This window comes from Leucoraja erinacea, chromosome 23 (genome assembly GCF_028641065.1).
Source record: "Leucoraja erinacea ecotype New England chromosome 23, Leri_hhj_1, whole genome shotgun sequence".
NCBI classification, from domain to species: Eukaryota; Metazoa; Chordata; class Chondrichthyes; order Rajiformes; family Rajidae; genus Leucoraja; species Leucoraja erinaceus.
The window spans coordinates 3,939,672-3,956,489 of NC_073399.1; positions in this window are offsets into that span (position 1 = coordinate 3,939,672).

A 16,818-nucleotide genomic window follows, 5' to 3' on the forward strand; every position below is an offset into this window, starting at 1 on the left:
GCCTTGTACATTTATAGAGAACAAATACATGCATTTTTTCATTGCATTATTTATTTTATTTTGCTGCTTTATTTAAGTTGCATTAATTCTGATTACAAAGCTTGTCAGCCCCTATTAGGTGGCCTATAAATTATATGACTGAAAAGCAATTCCATTATGTATATGCTCATTTATTTGTGAACGTAATGCTTATGTCTTAAGGTAGAATGGACTCAGCATCCAAATTGATCCTGTGTATATATGTGAGCATGAAGGTCTCTTTGCTGGATCTGCAGTAATGACAGATTTGCAAAGGTCGGAATGAGAATGCATCACACTACTACATTCCATTGAGCCGCATTAAATATTTGTTGCTGCCATTATAAGGAGTTGGACTTTGCTGGCTGATGCAGTGGCCCAGACCTACCGACAGAATGTGTCGGAAGGAACTGGCAGGTGCAGAGGGATTGCAACAGAGGCCATTCCTTCTGAAATCCATTTAGTAGCCACAATTTAAAATATCAGTAAACCTAAACTCTCAGATCCTGTGTTAGCTTAAGTAAGTTATTTACAATTGTTTAGCATTAGTTTGATGTTTTCACTTTTGTGACCTTGTATTAAAATTCAATTAAGTAACCATATAACCATATAACAATTACAGCGCGGAAACAGGCCATCTCGGCCCTACAAGTCCGTGCCGAACAACTTTTTTTCCCTTAGTCCCACCTGCCTGCACTCATACCATAACCCTCCATTCCCTTCTCATCCATATGCCTATCCAATTTATGTTTAAATGATACCAACAAACCTGCCTCCACCACTTCCACTGGAAGCTCATTCCACACCGCTACCACTCTCTGAGTAAAGAAGTTCCCCCCTCATGTTACCCCTAAACTTCTGTCCCTTAATTCTGAAGTCATGTCCTCTTGTTTGAATCTTCCCTATTCTCAGTGGGAAAAGCTGGTCCACATCAACTCCGTCTATCCCTCTCATCATTTTAAAGACCTCTATCAAGTCCCCCCTTAACCTTCTGCGCTCCTGAGAATAAAGACCAACTTATTCAACCTTTCCCTGTAACTTAGTTGTTGAAACCCAGGCAACATTCTAGTAAATCTCCTCTGTATTCTCTCTATTTTGTTGACATCCTTCCTATAATAAGCCAACCAAAATTGTACAAAAAAGTAATTAAAAAATATTTAAAATTATTTTGAAAACAAAGTTAATGTTTTTTAAATAATTTAAAATAGGTTTTTAATTACTTAATTGAATTGTAATAGCTTGTAAATAGTTAAATATCCCTTACAATTCACAGCCAAAGAACTGGAACAGGGATATGCAATAGAAAAACAGAAAATGCTGGAAGTACTCAGCAGATGAGCCCACATCTGTGGTAAGAGTAACAGCTAATGTTTCAAGTCAAAGACCCTTCATGGTGATGACATTAGAATGAAGGTCTTTGATCCAAAATGTTCTTAGTTTTTTTTTAACCAGTAATGTTGAATGTTCCCAGCATTTTCTGTTCTTTGTAAGATTTCCCCTTCACAAAATCCTGCTGACTTTGGCCTATTTCATCACATGTGATTCAAAGTACCTAGAAACCTCATAATTAAAAATGTATTCTAAAATCTGACGTCAGGTTAACTAGCCTATAACTTCCCCTCATTTGCCTCACTCCCTTGTTGTACAGTGGAGTAATCGATTGACATTTGCAATTTTCCAGTCTTCTGAGACCACTCTGGACTCTGGTGATTCTTGAAAAATCCACAATCTTTAAAGTTACCTCTTTCAGGACCCTTTGTTTAAGAAGGAATTGCAGATGCTGGAAAATCGAAGGTAGAGAAAATGCTGGAGAAACTCATCGGGTGAGGCAGCATCTATGGAGCGAAGGAAATAGGCAACGTTTTGGGTCGAGACCCTTTCAGAACCCTGGTGTGTAGTCCGTTTGGTACAGGTGGTCTATCCACCTTCACACCTTTCACCTTCTGCTTAGTATTTGCAACTCCACTAACTTCTTTCCCCTGACTCTCTTGAATTTCTAGGACATTGCTGGTATCTTCCAATGTGAAGACTTATGCAAAAAAACTTAATTCAATTCATCTGCCAATTCCTTATTCTCCGTCACTACTTCTCCAACATCAGATTCAGATTCAGATTCAGATTCAATTTTAATTGTCATTGTCAGTGTACAGTACAGAGACAACGAAATGCATTTAGCATCTCCCTTGAAGAGCGACATAGCAAATGATTTGAATAAAAAATAATAAGTGTCTGGGGGGGGGGGGGGGGGGTGGTGATTGGCAGTCACCGAGGTACGTTGTTGAGTAGAGTGACAGCCGCCGGAAAGAAGCTGTTCCTCGACCTGCTGGTTCGGCAACGGAGAGACCTTGTAGCGCCTCCCGGATGGTAGGAGGGTAAACAGTCCATGTTTGGGGTGAGAGCAGTCCTTGGCGATGCTGAGCGCCCTCCGCAGACAGCGCTTGCTTTGGACAGACTCAATGGAGGGGAGCATGGAACCGGTGATGCGTTGGGCAATTTTCACCACCCACTGCAATGCCTTCCGGTCGGAGACAGAGCAGTTGCCATACCATACTGTGGTGCAGTTGGTAAGGATGCTCTCGATAACATCATTTTACAGGGGTCCAAAGTCCACTCTTGAGTCTCTTTTTGTCTTTATATGTCAGAAGAAACTTTTGGTAACCGCTTTTATATTATTGGCTAGTTTACCTTCATATTTAATCTTTTCTCCACTTAATTCCATTTTAGTTGCCTTCTATTAGTTTCTAAAGGTTTCCCAATCCTCTAGTTTCTCGCCAGTCTTTACAATATAATATGCTTTCTCTTTTAGTTTTATGCTGTCTTTGATTTCTTTTCTCAATCATGTCACCTCATTCTCTTCTTAGTTTCTTTCTGCCTCATTGCGATTGAAACATTTGCATTTTCCAAATTACTCTCAGAAACTCCAGCCACTACTGCTCCACCAACATTCCTGTTAGCGTTCCTTTCCAATCCTCCAGCTCCTCCTTCATGCATCTGTAGTTCTTCTTCTTCTTGCGTATGGCGTGCGCAGCCTAAAGTTGTCGGACAACTTGTTCTATTTGATCTTATTTGATTGTGCACGCCAGGTTGATTGCATTCGTTGAAACAGGGCGGACCATGTGAAGGTTGCAATCTCCCACCCCGCATCTGTAGTTACCTTTGCTCAACAGTAATACCTGCACACCTGATTTCATCTTCTCCCTCTCAAACTGCAGGTTGAATTTTATCATATTTAAGGCACAATACATGAAATACATCACAGCCACAGGACATCGCTGTGAGATTTTCTCAGAGCAGTTTACAGGTCCAATCCTCTCTGGTTGTTTCATCAATGATCTTCTTTCCTGCATTGGGAAATTGCTGTGCCGCTAATTGAAAAGTGTGCCTTTCGACTGTGCCGCTAAACTGTGCCTTTATTTTAAAATCTGTTTTGCTTTTTAAATGTGGCTTGCATTTGAAATGTGGCTTGCTGTGCAACAGTTTTTGGAAGGAAAAACCGTGAGTAAACATTTTAATAGATCATGACTGTGTTTAATGCAAAATTGCCGGTCATTCCCTGACTTCCGCTTAGTGGAGAGGTGTGGTGATTGCGTCATTTCCGGTGAGCTCAGAGGTGGCGCAAAGTATGGAAGGCCCAAAGTGGAGACGCGGCCCTGACCCGTAATTCAAGAGAGCGTACTGCCATACATATGGTGAGTGTGTGTGTGTTTGTTGAAAGTTATTTAAAGCATGTTTTTGCAGTAGCAAAAAGTAGTGTTTCAGAATAAAAATGGCTTTAAACATTTGAATCATTTGGTTTAGATACACCTGTGTTCTTATTTTCAAACTATTTACATAGAGTGTATGGTCAGTAACAGTATTCAGTATGCTTACCATGTTCTGAAGTTACTTGGCATTTTAGTATTGCTGAAGTGTGTGTGTTGTGTGTGTGTGTGTTAGTATTGCTCGTGTGCGTGTGTGTGCGTGTGTGTGTGTGTGTGTGCGTGTGTGTGTGTGTGTGTGTGTGTGTGTGTGTGTGTGTGTGTGTGTGTGTGTGTGTGTGTGTGTGTGTGTGTGTGTGTGTGTGTGTGTGTGTTTGTGTGTTTTTGTGTGACAGGCCAGAGACTGGATATCCTTTGTGTAGGAAGGAACTGCAGATGCCGGTTTACACCGAAGACAGTCACAAATTGCTGTAGTAACTCAGCAGGTCAGGCAGCATCTCTGGATAGAAGGAATGGGTGATGGGCTCTGCTTTGTTCTGTATCAACTCACATCTCTAATGTCCCCCATCCTGACTCTCAGTCTGAAGAAGGGTCTCAAGCCGAATCGTCACCCATTCCTTCTGTCCAGTCCAGTTTCCGCCTCCTGTCCTGCTCAGTTATTTCAGCATTTTGTGTCTATCTTCGATGGATCTATGGAGCTCTCCACGCGGGAGTGCAGTGGATGTTAAATATTTTCAATTGAGATTGATTTTGTTTTTGAATTTAGGGAGATAAAGGAATTTGGCTTAGTGGAACTGAGGTAGAACAGCCAAGATCTTGTCAAATAGTGGAGTAGCTTGAAAGGCCGTATGATCTTTTCGTGCTTTGTTCTCTTATGATCCTGTGCCATACGTGAATAAATAAAATAGTAAATTGAGGAATGAATCATTTGCCTCACGATTGATCCATTCCCTGATTTATCCATTTTACAATTTGTTTTGGATTCAAGCACCCAAGGTTAAATCAAGATGCTTGATATTTTTATTGACAACCAATAAACAAAACCAATGAAAATTCTTGCTTGAAGGAACATATATATATAAAAAATATTCCTTGTGCTTGTGACCCATTTTTAATTGCAATATATATTTAATATTTTAATGTGCATTTTTCATAGAAAACATAATTGAAAAATCAACCATACACAGAACAAGACAAGGATTAAGACAGTTGCAGTATTTTGGCATAGTCCATTAATACTCTAAGTAAATCTAAACAAATGATAAGTTTAATTACTGGCATAAATCCTCACAATACAGAAGCTGATTTATTTTAACAGCTTCTTTCGGCATTAAAATCCTGCAATGTATTTAGACGGCATTAAATAAATCTCTTTTGCAGATAGTGTTCAATTAACATTTACAATGGGGTCCAGTTAAGTAATTTTAAACACGCCAGGACTACATTGCGATACACTCTTGTGGAACCTGAAAATGCTGCGATGCATGTTTTAATACTTCCTTTGTTTGAGCTAAATTTGCTGACAAAAGGACATGGAACATAAATATAAGGAATGTGTAGTGAAAATGCTAAGATCAGCATTGTGATTAATATCGGAATCATGAAGATACTGCAGGTCATCTTTTCAGGTAGCTTGTTTATTAGTGCCTTGACAAGGCCAATGGAAAGTGTAGGATGGGACTGCAGATGCTGGTTTAAATTGACGATAGACACAAAAAGCTGGAGTAACTCAGCGGGGCAGGCAGCATCTCAGGAGAGAAGGAATGGGTAATGCTTTGGGTCGAGACCCTTCTTCACATGTTTGACCAACCTGCCTAACCTCTCCAAATGGCAAAATCCTCATGAATCTGTTCTGCATTATTTTGCTTATCTACATCCTTCCGAGCGCAGCGTGAAAAAAACGGAACAAAATATTCCAAAGGCGCCCTCACCAACGTGTTGTACAATTGTAACATAATATCCCAACTTCTGTACTTGATGCCGCAATGCACCAAAAGCCTGACGGATGAACTATGTATCTACAGTTACCAGAAAATGCACCAAAAGCCTTCTTGGCCGAAACCCTACTGATCTACAAGAAAGGGAAAGGAGGAGTTGGATGACTAACAGAATTGGGAGAATTCGATGTTCATTTCCCCAAAAAAGATGACTATTTCCGGTGCTGTCGCTGTCATACCCAGGACTAGGCTGGATTGAGCCACCGGGAGGTCACTGGTTTTAGGTGTTCGTGACACTCCCACCAAGGCTCCTTATATTCACTCTGCAAGTCCTGTAGTGGTTTGTCTTCCCAAAATGCAACTCCTCGCACTTGTCTGCATCCAACTCCATTAACCTCACCTGGCAGGTAAATCCTCATTTGCGGGGATGTTGCCAGGACTAGAGGGTGTGAGCTGCAGGGGGAGGTTGAGTAGGCTAGGTCTCTATTCCATGGAGCGTACGAGGATAAGGGGAGAACTTATAGATGTATACAGAATCATGAGAGGAATAGATCAGGTAGATGCACAGAGTATTTTACCCAGAGTCGGGGAATCGAGGACCAGAGGACATAGTTCAAGAAGAGTTCAAGAGACATTTATTGTCACATGCTCCAATTGGTATAGTGAGATTTGAATTACCATACAGCCAATGAATAAAAATAACACAATACACGATAGAATTTAACATGAATATCCTCACACAGCAGAATCAATGTGTTCAAGGTGAAGGGGAAAAGATTTAATCGGATTCCAAGGGGTAACTTTTTCACACAGAGGGTGGTGGGTGTATGGAACAAGCTGCCAGAGGAGGTAGTTGAGGCTGGGACTATTCCATTGTTTATGAAACAGTTGGACAGCTACAGGTTTGGAGGGTGATGGATTAAGAATACGGTTGAGAGGGAGAGGTGGATTGGCCATAATTGAATGGCGGAGTGGACTTGATGGCTTAGTTCTGGTCCTATTGCTTATGAAATAATGTCCTCAGAGCAGATAGTATTAAACCTGGTTGACACAAAAAGCTGGAGTAACTCAGCGGGACAGGCAGCATCTCTGGAGAGAATGGGTGATGTTTCGGGTCGAGACTCTTCTTCACTGGTGTTAAACCTGGTGGTGTTATGGTCCTTCCTGAACTGAGCAGTCTTTGTATCAATTGTGACATCGGAACATTGACTAAGACATTTTCTTCTGGAAGATATTATTTTTGAGTTGGACTCGGTAACATTTAATAAAATGTTGCCTTCCCTTCTCTGCGTTATTTGTCAAGCAAAGATTTTCTCCGATAATTGACATTTTTACCTGTTGGGAATTGACATTTACTTACATCATTTAAAACATTTGTATTCATGAACTTGGTGGATCGGGAGGAAGTCCATGAAAAAGTTCGGAATTTGACAGATTTTTAAAAGACTTAGCCAAATGGAACTGTCAACCTGATCTCTAATGGAGAACAAACGTTATGGAGTTTCTTAATTATAAATGTCCAGCTACGTTGAAGCCCCATTTATATTCAAGCTGCTAATTTACTTTGGTGATACTTTCTAACAGCTGTGGATTTGTGCTGGCCGTCAAAATGCAATATGCTCAAAACCTGGCTACAAATCTGCTCCTGGTTTCACAGGTGTCATTTAAAGCAATGTTCCAGTTTCCATTCCCTTCTGAAAAGACCGACTGTATAATTCTTTGGACTAGTATCCCTTTCATACTTCCAGCATATAACCATTCTCAATACATTAGCCAAATTAGCTAGTAATTCTGAGTAAGCTTTGAAGAGATGCTAGGAGTATTCTGCATAGCAACCATCAGTCCAATCACACGCCTCATACTTTTCCAAGCCTAACATCTTGTCCGGGAACATTACCATCTGGTTTGGGAATTGCTCTGCCAAGGACAAGAAGGCTCTGCAGAGAGTAGTGCGTTCGGGCCGAACGCACTATGGGAACTTCACCTGTATACAACAGGAGTGCAACTCCAGAGCAAACAAAATCATGAGAGACCCCTTCCACCCCTGCAACGGACTGTTCCAGCTGCTACGGTCAGGCAAATGAGGATCGGACTGTAAACGCCTACCGGGACAGAACGTTATTCCTTCCATTATTTATTATGTAAAAGAATATGTGTGTTATGATGTTTTGTTTCGATCGTTCAATGGTTTCTTTATTGTCACGTGTACAAGGTACAGTGATAAAAAAATGTTTTGCATACAGCTCAGCACGACCATCTCCATACATAAGCACAATACTCCAGTCAGAACAGTTTGCACACAGTTGCTGGAACCTTGTGCTAGAACACCCTGTGCTAGAGTCAGCAGGTCCTGTAAGAGTCTGAAGAAGGATCCCAACCCAAAACCATTGTGTTCTGCAGAGATGCTGCCTTGCCTGCTGCACTTTGCTTTCTACACTACATTTCCCTATCACTGTTTAGATCTCAGCATAGGAACAATATGATATACATATTGAACGTTTTTTTTTGTCTTTGTGAGCTGCAGAAAATGTGTTTTGTCCGCGACTCTTTCCGTGAAAGTTGGTGCGCAGGTGCCTGCGGTCCACGATCACTTGTCAGTTTGTGAAAGGTGCAGAGTGCTGGCAGCCTGTTTAAACAGCGGGGATTTACTACTGACCTCAACTGATTCCCTGGTACACAGTGCACAACAGAATCTATCGGCAGCGGCCAAGAGGAGCGTCTGAGCTTTCATTTATGCCCTCTGCTTCAGGCGACTAAGCCGATTACACTCTGTCAAATCCTTTGGGATTCAATGGGATAGCAGAGCAATTAGCAGGTGAGATCAATATGACCTGTTTATTTACCAGGAAATGGTAGTTTCACCCCTCATGTTGGCTAATCCATTGATGCCCAAGAAATAGAACTAACTTCTCAGCCCTTCATTTATATTGCATTACTTTGGATTCTTGATCCTTATCTGGGAATCAAACCATCAAGTCTATTATTACTTTTTTTTTTAATTGATCCTGTGGATTATACCCCTATATTTTCTGATCTAAATCCCTTGAATCTGATAATCTTTCTTGTACACTTCATCTCACACTGAAAACTATACCCCATATGGGATTTTGTTCATGACTGCAACTCCGATCTATATGTGTCACAATCTTAATGTTAAGTTTAGTCAGCCTGTGCTACCTTGGCTGTTGATCCAACCCCCTAGAACTCAAGCAGTTGGATCAGGATAGGTCCAATTCAGAATGGGATGAGTAGGAAGGAACTGCAGATGCTGGTTTAAACTGAAGATGGACACAAAATGCTGGAGTAACTCAGCGGGACAGGCAGCATCTCTGGAGAGAATGAAAGGGTGACGTTTTGGGTCAAGACCCTTCTTCAGATGGGGTCTCGACCTGGAATGTCACCCATTCTTTCTCTCCAGAGATGCTGCCTGTCCTGCTGAGCCACTCCAGCATACTGTGTCTATCTTCAGAATGTGATGATATATGTTACACAAAACTGGAAAATATTTCAGCATCAAATGTTGTGATGGAAATGCCATGATTGGCCAGTTTCATGGGAGATCTGCAGCTTGTGACCTGTACATAAAAATCTTCCTGTATCCAAACACATGAGAAATTGAAAAGTTGAAACTTGCGAGGGCATTAAAGAAGAGAGACAAATAATAGTTTAAATAAATAATACAAAATTTAACACCATGCTTTTGTGCCCTGCTGTCTGTAAGGTTGGTATGGTGCGCGATAAGGGGCAAAAAGGTCAGTTTTAGCCTGCGGGAAGAAGCTGAGGAGCTACTGCTGGTTTTTTCACAAATAGTTATTTATACATTTTAGGGGTGCCCTGTGTCTGTAATTGTGCCAAAGGTGGCTGCTGCTAGCCAGTACATTAGAGGGCGCTGTCTGTCTTTTCATCAGCTGTTTTCTTTTCATTTTTATTTTATTTTAGTTATTTAAAGTGTTTTGTTTGGAGGTCTAGACTTTTTTATGTAGGGGGGGGGGGAAGGGGGAAACTACCGTTCAGGGTCCTTACCTGGTCGGAGAGGCAGCTTTTCTCCGGGCTGCAGTTTCGACCCGTCCTCGCGGCCTACTAGGAGCTGCGGGACTGTGGAGCGACCAGCCGCGGGCGGCGGCGCTGAACTTTACACCGGGAGCCTGGGATCTCTAGATGAGATCGCTAGTTGTGGAGCTCCAACCGGCGCGGCCTTGTTGGCTTCGGAAGTCGCGGCCTCCAGCACGGAAGCGGCCGTTCCAGGTGTCCCAGGCCGCTGAGAGCACTCTCCCGACGCCGGAGCAACATCACCCGGCGAGAACGGCCAGGAACATCGGGCCTTCGTAGAGGCAACTGTGGAGGCCTCAATAGGCCCGACTATGGATGAACTGGGGTTGGGGACTGGACTTTGTGCCTTCCCTCATAATGGGAACCATTGTGGGGGGATGTTCTTTATGTTTAAAACTCTTATTAATGTTATGTCTGTATTCCTTCTTTATGTGCTGCAAAATGGCAAGAAGCATTTCACTTCACTACACCCAGGTGCATGTGAATGTGACCAATAAAATACCTTTGATACTTTTGATACATCTCCCAATAGACAATAGGTGCAGGAGTAGGCTATTCGGCCCTTTGAGCCAGCATCGCCATTCACTGTGATCATGGCTGATCATCCACTACCAGTCCCCCGTTCCTGCCTTCGACCCATATCCCTTGACTCCACTATCTTTAAGAGCACTATCTAACTCTCCCTTGAAATAATCCCGATCCCTCTCTTCCTCCACCCTCAGTTCGGTTTTGTTTATTGTCACGTGTAGCGAGGTCCAGTGAAAGGCTTTTTGTTGCATACTCATCAATCAGCAGAAAGATAAAACATGATTACAATCGAGCCTTTTAGAGATAATCATGAGAAGGGAATAACGTTCAGTGCAAGGTAAAGCCAGCAAAGTCCAATCAAGGATAGTCTGAGGGTCACCAATGAGGTAGATCGTAGTTCAGCACTTTAATTGCAGTAGTTCACCCATTAATTGTACTATTTAGTTGACATTTCCTCTTTTTATTCTCCCTCACAAAATGAACCACTTCACACAAAATGAACCACTTCACACTTGCCTACATTAACTTTCTGCCATCTCTCTTCCCATTTGACTTCTGTCTCTGCCTGCTTGACGTTTGCTGCAGTCTTCTTCACTATGTCTTGCTACATATGTAAGGATGATTTTGAGGTAATGAAGAGAATCCTCCAGTGATCTGCAGGAATGAAATCAGCGATGAGGTCCCTCACTTTTGTGTATAGACTGGAAGACTGGGCTATTCGTTGAGCAGAAAAAGATGTGATGGGTTAATAAATGTATTCAAAAACATTTATTTTTACAATTAATTAAGTATAAATTATTTCCAATGACTAAAGGGCCTTTAATCAGATACAAGATGAAAACGTTCGCAGTATAAAAACAGTTTTTCGTGTTCTGATAAAAGATCTTCAGCCGGAACTGTTTCTGCAGAAGCTGCCTGACCAGCTGAATGGTTTCAGTATTTTCTGCTTTGATTCAACATTTAGTTACATGGTTGTTGGATACATGGATGTATTGCTCAGCAAAATAACACAAACAGATTCACTGAACACATTCAAAAACAAATTAGATGAATTCCTGTAAATGAGACGTTTGTTTGCAAGCTTTTGGGAAACAAGCAGGGAATGTATAGTTAATTTATAGAGTCACACAGCATGGAAAAATGCCCTTCAACCCACCTTGTCCACACCGACCAACGTGTCCCATCTACACTAGTCTCAGATTTGGGAACTTGCAGGATTCACAGTTACTCCTATCAGAGTATGAGAGTAACGATAATAGAAATCCACTCCAATACCTTCATGGAATTACATTCCACTGGTGTTGCGATAGTGTCAGATTAGCATGTCACAGTGTATGGAAACTTGCAAGAACCAAATGAAACTGAATGTGTTTACAGTCAGATTGTGAAATCAATAAGAGCACTCTCTGATCATGTTTAATGTTTCCAAATGTTTTGTTGAGAACATTTCTCCGATAATAACTAGTATCCTTCTACATACAATGTATAATGTACACTGCATCTCCTACTGAGCAGGCTGGGTCCTCTGTGAAATATCCTCAAGAGTTCAGGTGCTCTGACTGGTCAAATGCCCCCCCGAGTCCTGCTACAAATTGCTTCATACCGTACACTAAGAATCTGTGTTCTGCAGAATATTTGCATATAATTCAATGTTTCTTTGACACAAAGGATTTGGGAGGAAGAAGCAGGAGCACTCAGAGACTGACAGGAACAGCATTTGTCTCTATTGTAGCATCAGGTACTTTATAATGGTACATCTGCAGGAAGTAAATTAGCTCCCAAGTGGCTTCTTTTCTCTATCTTGCTGTGGCCTGAAGCCATATTTCACATACATGCTGACTTCTTAACTCCACAGATTGCTTTGGGAACAAGGGCTGCTTCACCTATGTAAGCAGCACTGTTCTGAAAAGCTGACATGATTTTGTCTAGCACATTAAAATAACAAATTAGTAAGATGCATGAAGCAATGGTACCGAGAATGATGTCTCAATATTGAAAATACTTTAAAAGTCGCTGCCAAAATAATATTTCTGCCTCTGAGTCACCCCGACTGATTGGATGACCATATGCCTTCCACAATGCCGTGACCACAGTAGTCGTGGTGTAAAACATTATTATTGTCAACAGCTGGACAAATAGATTGATCCTGGTCATTTGATTAGTACGGGTGGCAGGGGTTATGGGGAGAAGGCAGGAGAATGTGGTTAGGAGGGAGAGATAGATCAGCCGTGATTGAATTGCGGAGTAGGCCTGACAGGCCGAATGGCCGAATCCTGCTCCTGTCACTTATGACCTTATGATTTATGCCCAGGGTTAAATCTGGCAAGGTGTTTGTACCATCAACATTCTATCTTAGACGTGGCTCATTCACCAGTTTGGATCGAACTATACAGTAAGTGACAGAAACTGGTCATAGAGTCATAGGGTCAGACAGCACAGGTACATAGAAACATAGAAACATAGAAATTAGGTGCAGGAGTAGGCCATTCGGCCCTTCGAGCCTGCACCGCCATTCAATATGATCATGGCTGATCATCCAACTCAGTATCCCGTACCTGCCTTCTCTCCATACCCTCTGATCCCCTTGGCCACAAGGGCCACATGTAACTCCCTCTTAAATATAGCCAATGAACTGGCCTCAACTACCCTCTGTGGCAGAGAGTTCCAGAGATTCACCACTCTCTGTGTGAAAAAAGTTCTCCTCATCTCGGTTTTAAAGGATTTCCCCCTTATCCTTAAGTTGTGACCCCTTGTCCTGGACTTCCCCAACATTGGGAACAATTCCTGCATCTAGCCTGTCCAACCCCTTAAGAATTTTGTACGTTTCTATAAGATCCCCTCTCAATCTCCTAAATTCTAGAGAGTATAAAACCAAGTCTATCCAGTCTTTCTTCATAAGACAGTCCTGACATCCCAGGAATCAGTCTGGTGAACCTTCTCTGCACTCCCTCTATGGCAATAATGTCCTTCCTCAGATTTGGAGACTAAAACTGTATGCAATACTCCAGGTGTGGTCTCACCAAGACCCTGTACAACTGCAGTAGAACCTCCCTGCTCCTATACTCAAATCCTTTTGCTATGAAAGCCAACATACCATTCGCTTTCTTTACTGCCTGCTGCACCTGCATGCCTACCTTCAATGACTGGTGTACCATGACACCCAGGTCTCGCTGCATCTCCCCCTTTCCCAATCGGCCACCATTTAGATAATAGTCTGCTTTTCCGTTTTTGCCACCAAAATGGATACAGGGGCCTTTGGCACAGCTTGCCCATGGCGAGCAAGATGTCCCATAAGAAGGAACTGCAGATGCTGGAAAATCGAAGGTACATAAAAATGCTGGAGAAACTCAGCGGGTGCAGCAGCATCTATGGAGCGAAGGAAATAGGCAACCGCTGAGTTTCTCCAGCATTTTTGTGTCCCATAAACACATTTGGTCAATCTCCTTCTAAACCTTCCCTTTCTATTATCATTCCAAATGTATTTTACATGTTATTATAGCAACTACCTCCTCAGGCAGCTCGTTCCATACACCCACCACCCGCGATGGCATTTGCTCCAAGCGTCTTTAATAAATTGGCAAAATAATGAGTGCAGTTTACATCAAGTATGTTGAATTAAAACGGTTGTTCATGAATTCTGCAGCAAAGTCTGTGATTCTGAACTGGGCCATTATTAGCTGAATATTTTGTTTTTGTAATTCCTTACCGTGGAAAAGCATGTTCCATTACCACCCTAGTTGGGAAAGATTGAATAGCGCATAGTAAGAATGGGGATTTAATGTTAGTGGCATGTATTTCCATACCTTGTTGTGCTGGCCATTGCTGTTTGTTGGGAATTGACACAAAGGCTTTGATGGCAGACCCATCTTTGTTCTTCAACAGCAACACCAGGGTCCACAAAAAATAAACTGCAGATAGTGAAAAGAAAATAGAATATTATTACCAACTCCATTTAAAATCTGCAGACCACTGCTCCATTTGTTCTGTTTCCAATTGCTTCCCGTTGAGGCTGTAACTGATTAAGTGAGATAGGTTTCAGCAGTTCACACTCTCCACCTGGTTCCAGGGACCATCTTGATGCTTGGCTCCAGACCTTGAAAGCCACGGTGCTAGGGAATTGACTGGGTTAGGGCTAAGAATACATGTGCTGAATCCTAAATACCAGGTTAAACCCAAACTGATCTTCCAGACCTGAATTTATTTCCTGATCTATATGCAGATCTAGACTCAGAAATACAGTGCTCATGGGCACAGGTCTCAAGTTGTATAACGTGAGGGTGTAGCTGAAGCAGTCATTCCTATATTATGGGGTATGGCATTAATGGGGGACAGGTCTGAAACTGGATAACACTGGGGTACAATACCCTGTCCTCCTTCCCTGTCCTGCCTGAATGTCAAATACTCTGGTTTTCTAAATATCTAAATGCCCAACAACCTTCACCTCCACAACTCTCCTGGGTCGAGAACTCCACAGTTCACTTTGTTGAAAGTAAAGGACTTTCTGCAGGATGATCAGTGCCTTCCATCAAGACTCTGATCCCTGGTTCTAACGCAGGTAGTTCAGCATCTCCAATAATCGTCTGCGTTCAGAGATGAGGCAACAACTCGCTTCTGATGTCTCAATACAAATGTAATTATTCTCCTTCTCGCAAAATTAAAATCTTCCCATCCGACTGTTCCACTTGTGGTGAAGCTATTCGCTCCATTATTTCATAGGCATTTGATGCTTCTTCCTATCTCTGTCCTGCTATCTCCCAGCCTCAGAATTTGTAACTCTTTTTCTCTCTTTCTCTCTTTCTCTCTATAAAAAAACCCCACTAGAAGCAGAAGTGATCGATAATTCAAAATTTCAATAATGTATGACTGATGTATATGAAAAGTTTTTTTACTATAATATGTAACTATACTTTATAATATGTCTACTTCTAATAAAAGTATTATTTTTAAAAAAAAAGAATGTGCCTGGGCAGTGCATGACCACGGGCTGACCACCGAACATGGCCTCCATCACAAGTGACTGTGTCCCCACATAAAGAAATTCCTCTTCAATGGAGATGAGGAGGGTTTTCTGTAGTCAGAGGGTGGTGAATCTGTGGAATTAATTGCCGCAGACGGCTGTGGAGACCAAGTCAATGGATATTTTTAATACGGAGATCGGCAGATTCTTGTTTAGTCAAGGTGTCAGGAGTTATGACAGGAGAAAGGGGTTGAGAGAGAGAAAGATAGATCAGCGTGATTAAATGGCGGAGGTGATTTGATGAGCCGAATGGCCTAATTCTGCCCTTAGAACTTATGAACATCACTAGTTGTCTACAGAGACCTCCAGTGAGGGATCACCAGATAGCAATTACTAACTTTCTTCCGTTACACCACTTGTTCTTTGGTCAGTTAAAGAGTTCCCTGCTCTCAAGTGCCGGCTCAGCGCTCATTAAATCCAAGATCATCCTGGTGCACATGACTCAGCTACTTTGTCTCAGCCCTGTGACCTGTTGGGAGAAAATTAACGGGGTAAAATGTACAGTTTCAGTTACTTGACCGTCATCATTAATTTTGCAGCAACTGGAACTGAAATGGCTGTTCACATCCATGCTGACACCCACCGGTGATGTACTGTTGCAACAGCATTATTTCCAAATTGCCCTGAAAAGTTCAGAGCATTGAAGGTATTAAATACACCGGTACTATTTCAAGGATTTAATCTCATCACGGGATTCGGGCAACACTTACAAGTCCTCTTGGGTGTTACTGTCATGGTTTATAATGTCACCCAACATCCCTAATGAGATTACTATCTTGCATTGCCTCCAAGGTATCAATTATTTTCTATTAAAATGATAGCCTTTTGAATTTGTAAAGACTGACTTTTGAAAGAACGTTCACTGTATTACTTCACATGAGTTCAGGCATCAACAGAGGCAGGTAGGTGCAACATAAAGTGAAGGAAACTTGAGTATATCTCCCTCGGTACCTTTCTCTCACTGAATATGTTACTAAAACAAGTAGCAAAGTGCAAGAGCATGTTATTCTTCAGTTGACTTATGGGCACTGTCTTTTTCTCAAGGGTCAGAATTTGCATCTTCTCAGCGCATCTAAGGACACCTGCAATTTCTGAGCAATCAGTCTCACAGAAAAGTGGAATTTCAGGCTCTGCCCTGCAATTGCTGAGTGTTTTCAATCAAACAAAACTTGCCAGCAACTAAGATGCAGGTACACCCTAATGAGAAACTTACAAAATTCTTAAGGGGTTGGACAGGCTAGATGCAGGAAGATTGTTCCCGATGTTGGGGAAGTCCAGGACAAGGGGTCACAGCTTAAGGATAAGGGGGAAATCCTTTAAAACCGAGATGAGAAGAACTTTTTTCACACAGAGAGTGGTGAATCTCTGGAACTCTCTGCCACAGAGGTAGTTGAGGCCAGTTCATTGGCTATATTTAAGAGGGAGTTAGATGTGGCCCTGGGGCTAAGGGGATCAGAGGGTATGGAGAGAAGGCAGGTACGGGATACTGAGTTGGATGATCAGCCATGATCATATTGAATGGCGGTGCAGGCTCGAAGGGCCGAATGGCCTACTCCTGCACCTAATTTCT